This window comes from Piliocolobus tephrosceles, chromosome 2 (genome assembly GCF_002776525.5).
Source record: "Piliocolobus tephrosceles isolate RC106 chromosome 2, ASM277652v3, whole genome shotgun sequence".
Classification (NCBI taxonomy): domain Eukaryota; kingdom Metazoa; phylum Chordata; class Mammalia; order Primates; family Cercopithecidae; genus Piliocolobus; species Piliocolobus tephrosceles.
The window spans coordinates 155,929,863-155,942,701 of record NC_045435.1 but is presented as its reverse complement, the minus strand read 5'-3'; the positions used below and the strand labels follow the sequence as shown (position 1 = coordinate 155,942,701).

General features: G+C 43.6%; 1 pseudogene; it reads right to left on the bottom strand.

Annotated features, from left to right (window-relative positions):
- Nucleotides 1-11,096: 11,096 nt before the first annotated feature.
- Nucleotides 11,097-12,011, bottom strand: LOC111539445 (annotated as a pseudogene).
- Nucleotides 12,012-12,839: the final 828 nt, after the last annotated feature.

Genomic DNA, 12,839 nt, shown 5'->3' with positions numbered 1-12,839 from the left:
TTCCTTCCTTCCTTCCTTCCTTCCTTCCTTCCTTCCTTCCTTCCTTCTTTCCTTCTTTCTTTCTTTTTCTTTTCTTTTCTTTTCTTCTCTTTTCTTTCTCTCCTGAGTCTTGTTCTTGTTGCCCAGGCTAGAGTGCAATGGCATGATCTCAGTTCACTGCGACCTCCGCCTCCCGGGTTCCAGCGATTCTGCCTCAGTCTCCTGAGAAGCTGGGATTACAGGTGCCTGCCACCACGCCCAGCTAATTTTTGTATTTGTATTATTATTATTTTAAGTAGAGATGGGGTTTCTTGTGTTGGTCAGGCTGGTCTCGAACTCCTGACCTCAGGTGATCTGCCTACTTTGGCCTCCCAAAGTGCTGGGATTACAAGCATGAGCCACTGCACCCGGCCCAGAATCCTCTTTTTTATATGGTCTCAGATTAGAGTTTGCTAAAAGAGTAGTTTGCACAAAATTTGGGAGGTGGAGGAGAAGTAGCAGCCACTCCTCTCAAAAGGTCATTGTGGTTAGGTGCAATGGCGGATGCAGAAGTGCCCAGCGGGTTCCAGCTTGTCCTTGCCCTCCACACTCTTTTACCAGCTTTCCTATCAAGTGCTGGCCCTGATAACCAGCAGCAGCCCCAGCCTTATCATCTGATGCTTGGTGTGGACCCATAGCCAATGCAGCCAGGTGCTTTTTGTAGACTTCTCTACCAGCTTCTTGAATTTGACAGTGGGATCTACTTCTCAGATCCAGATTGATGACTCTCTGATCTCACTTCTTTCCAACCTTCACTTCCCAGCTCCCCCCATCATTGTGTAAGGTCTAATTCCAAATCCCTTATCCTAGAGCTCTTTGATTTTTTTATTTTTTTAGACGGAGTTTCACTCTTGTTGCCCAGGCTGGTATGCAATGGCATGATCTGGGCTCACTGAAAACCCCACTTCCCGGGTTCAAGTGATTCTCCTGCCTCAGCCTCCTGCGTAGCTGGGATTACAGGCTAATTTTTTGTATTTTTAGTAGAGATAGGGTTTCACCATGTTGGCCAGACTGGTCTTGAACTCCTGACCTCAGATGATCTGCCCACCTCAGCCTGCCAAAGTGCTGGGATTATAGGTATGAGCCACAGCGCCTGGCCCCTTATCCCAGAATTCTTTGTAGTTCTGCTTCTCTGATTGAACTTGGATTGATAGACACAATTTCCTTTTGATGTTTCACTCAACCCAGAGGAAAGAGATTTGATAGGAAATAAAAAGAGGTAATTTTAAAGCTGTGGCAGTGTTTGAGAAGGTGAGCCTGGCTAGGACATGGCAGTGGGAAGTTTTATGCCCAGAGAGCAGTGAGGACCAACAGGTGGCGGCAACATCAAAAGGGCATGGAGAAGCGAACGAATATCAAAGGGAAAATGGTGTCTGCTTCCTGCCTCCACCAAGACCTGCCTCTGAGGACAGCTCTCTCGTTCTCTTCTTACTGTCAGGATGGTTTGTTGAACGATGACATGTCACAGGTGATACTTTCAGCCCCAAGAGAGAAGGAGAATCAGAGAAAAAGTACAAAGGCAGGAGCAGTGGAAAATAAAACACCAGGCAAGAAGAAAATCACACGATGGATTTATTAATCTAGACAGGACTTTAGAGAATTTCTCTTGTGACACGACTTTATAGAACCACATCTTGTTTTATCGTCTTCCTATTTGGGACCATAGAAGAAACCGTAATAAATAAATAAATCTCTCCTTTTTTTTTTTCTTTTTTTTGTTAAAATGATTACCAAGAATGTTGCCTATTCCATTGTGCATGATCCTAAATATAAGGATTCATGTAAAAATGGTCCTTTCAGAGTTCAAAGGTAGATAGAAATGAGTCTTCCAACACTTTGGAACACGGTCATTTATAAGACAAAAAGAAGTATGACATCTCTTTCATTTTCTTCTCTGCCCTAGCTGCCAGGAAACCTAGAGATATGTTTTCTGCTCAGATGAAGGAATATTATTTAGCTCAAGCTAATATTATCATTCCTTACTCCATTCCTTTGAGAGTGTGAAACATCCTTGGACAAGTTTCTTTGTGGTTGCCTAAGGCAACTTTATCTTTAATGAATTAGCTAAAGGTCCTGCCGCTTGCCTTCCCTTTTTGTTTCAGAGACACCCTAGAGAGGAAATATTTTATTTCTGATACTTGACATCATTTCTTTCCATCTCACCCGAGAAACCAAAAAGGTTTTTGACCAAGAAGAAAATAAATGAGAAGGCAGAGGCCACGTTTCCAATTTGAATATAAATAAAATTATGCTTGCACATGGGCACAAAAAATGAGATTATTTTTGTTATGAGATACAACTAAGATATGGATCACCTTCAGGATTGCTCGTTTGTGTTGAGCTGTTAGAAAAAGCCCCGTAGTTTGCTTCTAAACAGTCAATAAAGAGTTTTCACAGTTATATGATGAATTTTCTTATAGGTTACCATAGAGACTATGGGCTAGCTCTATTGGATTCCTCAGCTTTTTTATTTTTAGGTAATAGTCCAGTTACTAAAAAAAAAAAAAAAACACAAATAAATAAAAACGTCTTTCCAATAGAATCATATATGGGTGATCTTATTCTTTTCCAATTTTTTGAAAATATAGTTATATTGTTCATAATCAAAATTAAATTTATAAAGAAAATATTGTTGTGACAACAAACTGAAATTCCATTTGTAAGGTTGAAGTCCATAAATTTCATCATAACAATTCTCTCCTCAGGCTACAGAAAAGTGGGTTAAAATCAACATGTGGAATTTAACCTGAAGCCCTGAAGAGAATTCAAACCGGTTCCAGATACTGTGAACACAGTGTCAAGGAGAATTCACTTTCACTTTGTTAGAGAAATGAAAGACCTAGGTAACACTGCCCAGTTTAACTGTGAGTAACGTGGCAAGAAACGTGTCGTAACCATGTAAACATATTATAGCAAACCCAAATACCTCCACAACACACACACTATGTACACACACCAGCATACACACACAGTATAAGCACCATGAAAATGAGGACTTTTTCTATTTTGTGGTATCACTAGAGCCCAAAAACTGTCTTACAGTAGTAGGTACTCAAATATATGTTGAATAAATGATTAGAATGCAAAAGGCATACAAAGATACCAGGACAGAAGGACATACCACTCTCTAACAAGGGCATGTTTTCCACAAATGCTTTGTACTGTAAGAATACATGGAACAGACCAGGCACGGTGGCTCACGCCTAGAATCCCAGCACTTAGGGTGAGGCGGGTGGATCACCTGAGGTCAGGAGTTTGAGACCAGCTTGGCCAACATGGTGAAACCCTGTCTCTACTAAAAAATACAAAAATTAGCCAGGCGTGGTTGCAGGTGCCTGTAATCCCAGCTACTCGGGGGGCTGAGGCAGAAGAATTGCTTGAACACAGTAGGTGGAGGTTGCAGTGAGCTGAGATTGTGCCACTGCACTCCAGCCTGGGCAATGAGAGTGGGATTCTGTCTCAAAAACAAAACAAAACAAAACAAAAAGCGAAACAAAACAAAAACATAAAACAAAACGTCCAAAAAAACCCCACACAGAATGTCATTTTATTTTATTTTTATTTATTTATTTATTTATTTATTTATTTATTTATTTATTTATTTATTTTGAGACTGTAGTCTTGCTCTGTAGCCCGGGCTGGAGTGCAGTGGCCGGAACTCAGCTCACTGCAAGCTCCGCCTCCCGGGTTTACGCCATTCTCCTGCCTCAGCCTCCCGAGTAACTGGGACTACCGGCGCCCGCCACCTCGCCCGGCTAGTTTTTTCGTATTTTTTTAGTAGAGATGGGGTTTCACCGTTTTAGTCAGGATGGTCTTGATCCCCTGACCTCGTGATCCACCCATCTCGGCCTCCCAAAGTGCTGGGATTACAGGCTTGAGCCACCGCGCCTGGCCCCAGAATGTCATTTTAAAATAATAAGATCTATGAGATGATAAGCTAAGACAACAGAATGTGTTCAAGAGGATATTGCAGAGCTAAAGAAAAATTAACATTATTAGTTATGTAATAATCAATATAGTTAGAAACTGAATAGACATGGCTAGAAGTTCAATTTTGGTGGAGACAACCACTTTTCCTTCCTTCCTTCCTTCCTTCCTTCCTTCCTTCCTTCCTTCCTTCCTTCCTTCCTTCCTTCCTTCCTTCCTTTTCTTTCTTTCTTTTGAGACAGGGTCTCACTCTGTTGCCCAGGCTTGAGTGCAGTGGTGCAATCATAGTTCACTGCAGCCTGGAACTCCTGGGCTCAAGTGATCCTCCCCCACTCAGCCTCCTGAGTAGCTGGGACTCTAGATTGGTGCTACCATGCCTGGCTAATGTTTTTGTGTTGCTTTTTGTGGAGACAGGATCTTGTTATGTTGCCTAGGCTGGTTTTGAACTCATATCCTCAAGTAATCCTCCCACCTTGGCCTCCCAAAATGTTGAGATTACAGGCATGAGCCACCATGCCTGGCTGGTAATCACAATTAATACAGAGAAAAGAGAGAAAAAAAATTAATTTAAATTTATTTATTATTATTATTTTTAAATAGTTCCCTGGTTGGTTAGAAAAATTTATTTATCTATTTACTTATTTACTTACTTATTTATTTTTTCAGACAGAGTTTCGTTCTTGTTGCCCAGGCTGGCGTGCAATGGCATGATCTTGACTCACTGCAATCTTTGCCTTCCAGGCTCAAGCGAGTCTCCTGCCTCAGCCTCCCAAGTAGCTGGGATTACAGGCGCCCACCACCACACCCAGATAATTTTTTGTATTTTTAGTAGAGATGGGATTTCACCATGTTGGCCAGGCTGGTCTTGAACTCCTGATTCACCCACCTTGGCCTCCCAAAGTGCTGGGATTACAGGCATGAGCCACCGCACCCGGCCAGAAAAAAAATTTTTGATATAGAAAGAAAATGATAGACATAGAAAAGGGCAAAGATAATCCTTTGGTGGCTTTGAAGTAGAGAGTCTGACAAATAAAACTAGAAAAATATATTCAGAGATATAATACAAAACAAGTGCCCCAAGAAGAAAGAAGAAGATAATTTTCAGGCAGATAAAACATAGCATTTATTTGGAAGAATTGACTAAGAATGATGCTAATCAGCCAGGCACGGCTGATTTTTGTTTTTCCAGTAGAGACGGGGTTTCACCATGTTGACCAGGCTGGTCTCGAACTCCTGACCTCAGGTGATCTGCCCACCTCAGCCTCCCAAAGTGCTGAGATTACAGGTGTGAGCCACCACGTCGGGACTATAAAGCTTGATAAAGTAAAAATGATATGAGCAAAAAACAAGAGTGAAAGAGAAGGGAAAAGGAAAGAAATATACCTATGCCAATAATTACATGTTTTATAGCATAGAGACAATTGATACTATGTAAAACTGAAGCATGCACTTAAAAGTAACATGTAACATTCCAAACTCTTAACAGCTTTCATTCTTTTTAAACCTATGGGAACAGAAGAATCCTATAACAACCAATGTTTCCTAAGGTGAAAAAAATGTATTTAATTTCATTTTTTTGTGTTAAACTCAAGTGAAATTAAACTGAAGACTCAGTTTTCTTAGAAAGCAGTATAAGTTGGGCATGGTGGCTCATTTCCATAATCTCAGAACTTTGGGAGGCTGAGGTGGGAGGATTGATTGAGCCCAGGACTTCAAGACTAGCCTGGACAACATAGTGAGACTCCGTCTGTATTTAAAAATTAAGGCCAGATGTGGTGGCTCAAACCTGTAACCCCAGCACTTTGTGGAGCCGAGGTGGGTGGATCACTTAAATGCAGGAATTTGAGACCAGCCTGGGCAACATGGTGAAACTTCACCTCTACAAAAACAAACAAACAAAAAAAATTAGCCTGGTGTGGTGGGGCATACCTGTAGCCCCTACTTGAGAGTCTGAGATGGGAGGACCAACTGAGCTGGGGAGGTCAAGGCTGCAGTGAGCTGAAATTGCACCGCTGCACTCCAGCCTGGGTGACAGAGCAAGACTCTGTTTCAGAAAAAAAAAAAAAAAAATCAAAAACAACAACAAAAGCAGCATTTGTAGCATGAGCCTAATCTTTTATACAGTTAGAAGAAAATTAGGAAATAAACATTGATACAATATTATTATCTAACTTACAGACCTTGTTTAAATTCCATCAATTGTCCAAAATGTATCCTTTATAACAAAAGAAAACCATTTTCTGGTCCAGGATACAATCCAGACTCATGGTTTGCATCTAGTTGTCAGGTCTCTTTAGTTTTCTTTAATCTGCACTGTTCCTCAGTCTTTCCTTGTCTTTTATAAGCCTGATGTTTTTTTGGGTCATATAGGCCAATGATTTTGTAGACTGTCCCTCCATTTGAGCTTGTCTGATGTTTTCTCAGGATTAGATTTGGATTACGCATTTTTGGTAGAAATATCACAGGAGTGATATTTTTTCCTCGGTTCATCATCAGAACTGGCCTGTGGTGATGCTGCAGGGAGGGGCAGGGCAATAAATACACTGACCTCACTCTCTTTCACCCCTCATTCTCCTGCTGGTGCTCCCTATTGCTGGAATACACTGGCGTTCAGCAGGAGGAGCGCCCGTTCACATAGCCCAGGTACAGAGTAGGTCCTGAAGCCAAGTGCTCAGTCCATGAGGTTTCAGGAGCTGCTTTTTCGTGGAGATTAACTGACAATAGTGGTGGACACAGCCTTTCTCAAACATTCTACGACTGTCATTCTCCTACTGTGGTGTGCCAAGGGTTCTATGTGTTACCTTTGCAACAGATACTTCCACAATTGTTGGGTGTGCTGGTCATAGGTGCAGTGGCAGGCAGCTGGCTCCACACCTCAGCTTGCCACAGATGCCTTTTTGCTCTAGGCCCTGCTCAAAACTTGCAGCCCTTCCATGTGTTCATGCTGATATAAACACACACACACACACACACACACACAAATAGAGGAGAAAGGAAAGAACATCTTCTTTTTTTTTTTTTTTTTGAGATGGAGTTTCACTCTTATTGCCTAGGCTGGAGTGCAATGATGCAATATCGGCTCACCACAACCTCCACCTCCCAGGTTCAGGCAATTCTCCTGCCTCAGCCTCCCGAGTAGCTGGGATTACAGGCATGTGCCACCATGCCCAGCTAATTTTGTATTTTTAGTAGAGACGGAGTTGCTCCATGTTGATCAGGCTGGTCTCGAACTCCTGACCTCAGGTGATCCTCCCGCCTCACCCTCCCAAAGTGCTGGGATTACAGGCATAAGTCACCGTGCCCGGCCAGAACATTTTTTCTTATAGAAGAAAGCCAATTAAAAAATGTAGAAGAAATGATGGATGGAATTTGAAACTCACCATTTGGCAAACATAAAAGTAATAATTGACTTGGGCAGGAATCATTAATTGACGCTAAAACTAAAACTCCTGGGAGAGAAAGTTTGAGGAATAATAGTATTTACTCAAGATATACTAAAAGTATTTTTTCACAAGATACTTACTAATTACAAATGGGAAAACAGTAACTATAGTGGAGAAGTTTGGCACACGTCACCTTAACCCAGTAAACAAAATTAATATCACCAGGAGAGGGACATATTGACATCACATGCCTCCTGGTGAGTTTTACGGTATTCCAACCAAAAGTGTGCAACTTGAATCTAACCTGAGGAAATACCAGAACTCAAATTGAGGAGTATTTTATAAAATAACTGCTCTGTTGAGACAGGTCGAACTGTGACTCCCAAAAAAGATATGTTGAAGTTCGAATCCCCAGTATGTCAGAACATGACCTGATTTGGAAATAAGAGTTGTTGCAGATGTAATTAATTTAAGATGAGGTCCTACTAGAGGAGAATGGGCCTTTAATCCAATATGACAGGTATTCTTATTAGAAGAGAAGAAAAGACACAGAGACACAGACACACAAAGGGAGAATATCAAGTGAGGACAGAGGCAGGGGCTGCAGGGCTGCAGCTGCAAACCAAGGCACACCAGGGGCTGCCGGCAACCACCAGAAACTGAGAACAGGCAAGAAAAGATACCCCTACACGTTTCCGGAGAAGCACAGCCCTGCTGACACCTTGATTTTAGACTTCTAGCTATCAGAGCAGTGGGAAAATAACTTTGTGCTGTTTAAAGCCATCCAGTTTGTAATCATTTGTTATGGCCGGCCTAGGAAACTAATACATTTGTGTTTGTCAGAATGCCAATGTCATGAAATGCAGATGGAAAGACTGAGGACTTCTGCAGATTCAAGTAGACTAAAGAGACATGGCAACTGAACGTTACTCGTGATCTAAAATGTTCTTTTGTTCTAAAGGACATTACAGAGACATCTGGCAAAATCTGAATAGAATTATTTAGAGTGGATAATAATATTATCACCAATGCTAATTTCTTGATTTATTTTTTATGTTTTATTTTTAGAGATAGAGTCTTTGTCACCACACAGTAATAGCAGGAGACTATTATAGTGGGAGTGTCTTTTCGTCACTTCTGATAAGGAGTTCTGTTGTGTCTGTTAGGTCCATTTGGTTGTGTTAGTTCAGGTCCTGAACATCTTTACCAGTTTTCTGCCTTGATGATCTGTCTAATACTGTCAGTGGGGTGTTGAAGTCTCCCACTATTATTGTGTGGTTATCTGAATTTCTTCTTAGGTCTGCAAGAACTTTTTAAATGAATCTGGGTGCTCCTGTGTGGAGTAGATATGTATTTAGCATAGTTAGGTTTTCTTGTTTAATTGAAACCTTTATCATTATAGAATATTATATGAGGGTAACATATTCCCTTAGTATTTACTTCCTTCACTTGTGAGGCTTAGTTGGCTGAATATGAAATTCTTGGTTGGAATTTCTTTTTTATGTTATTTATTTATTTTATTCGAGATGGAGTCTCACTCTGTCACTCAGGCTGGAGTGCAATGGCGCTATCTTGGCTCACAGCAACCTCCACCTTGGGTTCAAGTGATTCTCCTGCCTCAGCCTCCCGAGTAGCTGGGATTACAGGTGCCCACCACCATGCTCGGCTAATATTTGTATTTTTAGTAGAGATGGGGTTTTACTGTGTTAGTCAGGCAGTCTCAAACTCCTGACCTCAGGTGATCCACCTGCCTTGGCCTCCCAAAGTGCTGGAATTACAGGTGTGAATCACTGTGCCTGGCTGGAATTTCTTTAAAAAAAAGTGCTGAATATAGACCCCCCATCTTTTCTGGCTGTACGGTTTCTACTGAAAGGCCTACTGTTAGCCTAATGGTGTTTCCTTTGTAGGTGACCTGCTATTTCTCTCCAGCTGCCTTTAAAACTTTTTCTTTCATTTTGACCTTAGAGAATCTGATGACTATGTGTCTTGGGGATAGTCATCTTGTCGAGTGTCTTGCAGGGGTTCTCTGCATTTCCTGCATTTGAATGTTGGCCTCTAGCAAGGTTAGGGAAATTTTCATGGGCAATATCCTCAAATATGTTTTCCGAGCAGCTTGCTTTCTCTCCTTCTCTTTCAGGGATGCCAGTGAACTGTAGATCTGGTCTCTTTACATAACCTATATTTCTTGGAGGTTTTGTTCATATTTCTAAATTCTTTTTTTTTTTATTTTTGTCTGACTGAGTTATTTTGGAGAACTGGTCTTCAAGCTCTGAGAGTCTTTCCTCAGTTTGGTCTATTCTGCTATTCATACTTGAGATTGTATTACTAAATTCTTGAAGTGAGTTTTTTAGGTCTATCAGATCAGTTTACTTTTTTCTTAAAATAGCCATGTCATCTTTCATCTCCTGTAGCATCTTATTGGATTCCTTAGATTCCTTGGATGGGGTTTCAACTTTCTCCTGAATCTCAGTGATCTTCATTCCTATCCATTTTCTGAATTCTATGTCTGTCATTTCAGCCATTTCAGCCTGGCTAGGGACGATTGCGAGGGAATTGGTGTGGTGGTTTGGAGGTAAGAAGATACTCTGGGTTTTGAGTTACCGGAGTTCTTGCACTAGTTCTTTCTCATCTGTGTGGGCTGATGTTCTTTCAATTTTTGAAGTTGTTGTGCTTTGAGTAGGTTTTCTGCTTTTATCTTCTTTGATGATCTTGGTTTGATTGTGGTTATATGGTGGGTTTGGTTGACTTGCTTCATTTCTGGAAGATTTTAGGGGGCCCAGGCTCTGCTCAGCACTCCTGAGCTGCGTGCTCTAACTCTGGGGGGCTGGTGCTGGGCACCTGGCTGTGTTCTCTGAACCCTCAAGGTAAGGAATCTGTTCTACTGTAGGGGCCGAGTTGTTCCCAGTCTGCTGGCCACAGCGCTCTGATGGAAGGTGCTAGCCAAAGCCCTTGGTCAGGGTGGTGTCAGTGAGATCTGTGCTTACTGATGTCTGGCAGCAGCTGCAGCAGCATGGCGGTGCACACGTGTTAGCTGGGGCGGGGTTCCGGCAGAACGGGAGAGGCGGTGTTCCTGTACGTGCTCATGCCAGTGGCGGCGGTGGTGCATTGGTTGGGGGGGAAAATGGGGGCTTGGGCACTGGCAGCCGTGGGGTTGCTGGTGTTGTGTTTGCACTTGCACTGGCGGTGGTGGCAGCTGGGGTGGGGTGCTGGTGGAGGTGAGGTTGCCAGCATTCATGACCATGTTATACAATTTTTAAATTTTTGTCTCAATTTTTTTTTAAGTCACAGACGTTTTTATTGGAAAGCAATGAGCTGCAGCAAAGTGACACTCACCGCATGCAACCAAATGGGTGAGGTGGGGTACAGGTGGGCGCCGAGAGCTGGCCCAAGACTACAGCTCATGACCTCTGGGGCCTCTGGTCATAAGCCCTTTGGGCTGGAGTGTGCAGGCCCAGCAGAAATACAAAAATAAACACTGTGGTCTAGCTGCCCCTGCCTGTGGCAGTTTGTTTGGGCAAGGTGGTTACTCTTGGCAGCAGGTCCTGCACTGTCTAGTCCAGCCACAGTGTGGGCAGCAGAAGCCTATGGGGTTGAGTGGACACCAACAGGCTGGAGCCAAAGGGCAAGACAGGCATGGTCTTGGGCAGTGCTGAGACTCTAGCAGCACCAGGGTCTGGCCTGCAACTGGGGAGGCCTCAGGGACTCTCAGGTGGGCAGGTCCAGGCACTGGTTGAAGCTGGATGGAGCTGGGGCCTGTGCTCCTCCTCATTACATACAAATCACTGGGACTCTGTTCTCCATGGTCTGGTCTCTTCAGCCCTATCCTCACTGCCTCTGCCTCTGCTTTCTTTCTCTTCCTCCTCCTGCCCCAGTTCCATGTCCATCTTGTTGCCTGCCTCTGAAGGTGTGTAGGTGGAGCTGCTAATGGAGCGGTGGCTGAAGAAGACAATTTGCTCCCTTTGTTGTAGAAGAAGTCATTGAAGGACCAGAGGATATCTTCTTCCCTGAAGGGGTCTGGGTCTAAGTCTGGGTTATAGCTGTAGGTGTCCCATTAAGCCAGGCAGATCTCCTCATCCACTGTGTCCCACAGCTGTGTCTTAGGACCTTGATGTCCCCCCATGCAGCTGAGAACAGACTGCAGTTGACTGCCTTCACCACCCAGCTGAGGCTGGGCTTCCAGCTGAAACCATGGCTGTGGGCTGTGCTGAGGTCATAGTCAGGCCTGAAATGACTCGCTAAGCATGACAATCAAGTGGAAGATGATCTTGCAATTGCACTTGTCCCTGAGGGGTCCTCGTCCTTGCCACGTTGGTTCTTGCTCAGGCTGCTGGGGCTGAGGCCCGAGGTCTGGGATGGGGAGAGAGCCTTCAGTACGCAGGCTGCCCTCCTATCAGAACAGCTTGCACCAGTGTTTGTAGTCTCCTGCTATGTTACGTGAGTAGCTCTCAATCCTGCCGATAATGTGGGTATCTTTGCTCTCTACAGTTAGCTGCAAATTGATGGCTTCAAAGCTCCAGTTCTCCAACAGCTTCCTGTATCAGGGAGGGAGCTCCATGCTTGAGACGGGCCATTGCTGCCTGCCTGGTGGGGCTAAATCAGGCCTGGCTGGGTCATTGGCACTGGTGCATAGGCAGGGCAGGCTCCGCACAGTGTGGGCTCCTCAGTACCAGAGGGTTGCACCATGGCCCCCACCCAGGCCACATTGTATCTGAGGGAAGAAACTCCATGGCAGTGTCTCATTACACCTGGCCCTGCTGGCCCATCCAGGTGGTCACTATGACACACCCTTGCCCCACTGCACATCACCTGCTTTAGCCACCAACATGCCACCAACCACCACAGATCGCCTTGGTCAGCCAGCAGTCAATGTCCATCAGTCAAAATTCCTAGAACTAAATAAGTAGAAAAGAAACGTAACTTCTTCAACTTAAAAATATTTGCTTCTATCTGCCTATGAAAATGTTAACATTTGTGAAAGGTATATGGCAATCTTCAACTATTCTTTCAACTGCTCTGTAAGCCTGAAATTATGTCAAAATAAAAATTCAAAAACAAAAACCAAAAACCTTGTACACTTAAGGGTTACTTGAGTTAGTGGTTTACAGCAACGGATACTCAAATCTGATTTGGGTTACTTCTGAAAATCAAGCTTTGTATCTCTTTCTTCATGGCTCTTTCTGGTGTAAAGTACAACTTGAATCTCATGTTAGACGGTCTATCCCAACAAAGCCCAGACCACTGGACTCTAGAGGCTTCACACATGTGGCAGACTCCTGAATATCGTCAGGCTTTATCTCCCGTTTTCTGGCACGCAGGTACTTTACTAAGGCATTTAGGTGCTAGCTCTTTGGGGCTGTCCTGCTCCAATTAGCATGATAAAGACATGTAATGGATCAGCTTGGGCTTCTGGGTCCCTTCAGATTACTTGCTGACCAAGCGCAGGCAAGCCGACATAACCCGGAGGCACGACAGGAAAAGTATACTGCTGTCCCTGCCACAACAGGGCAGGAG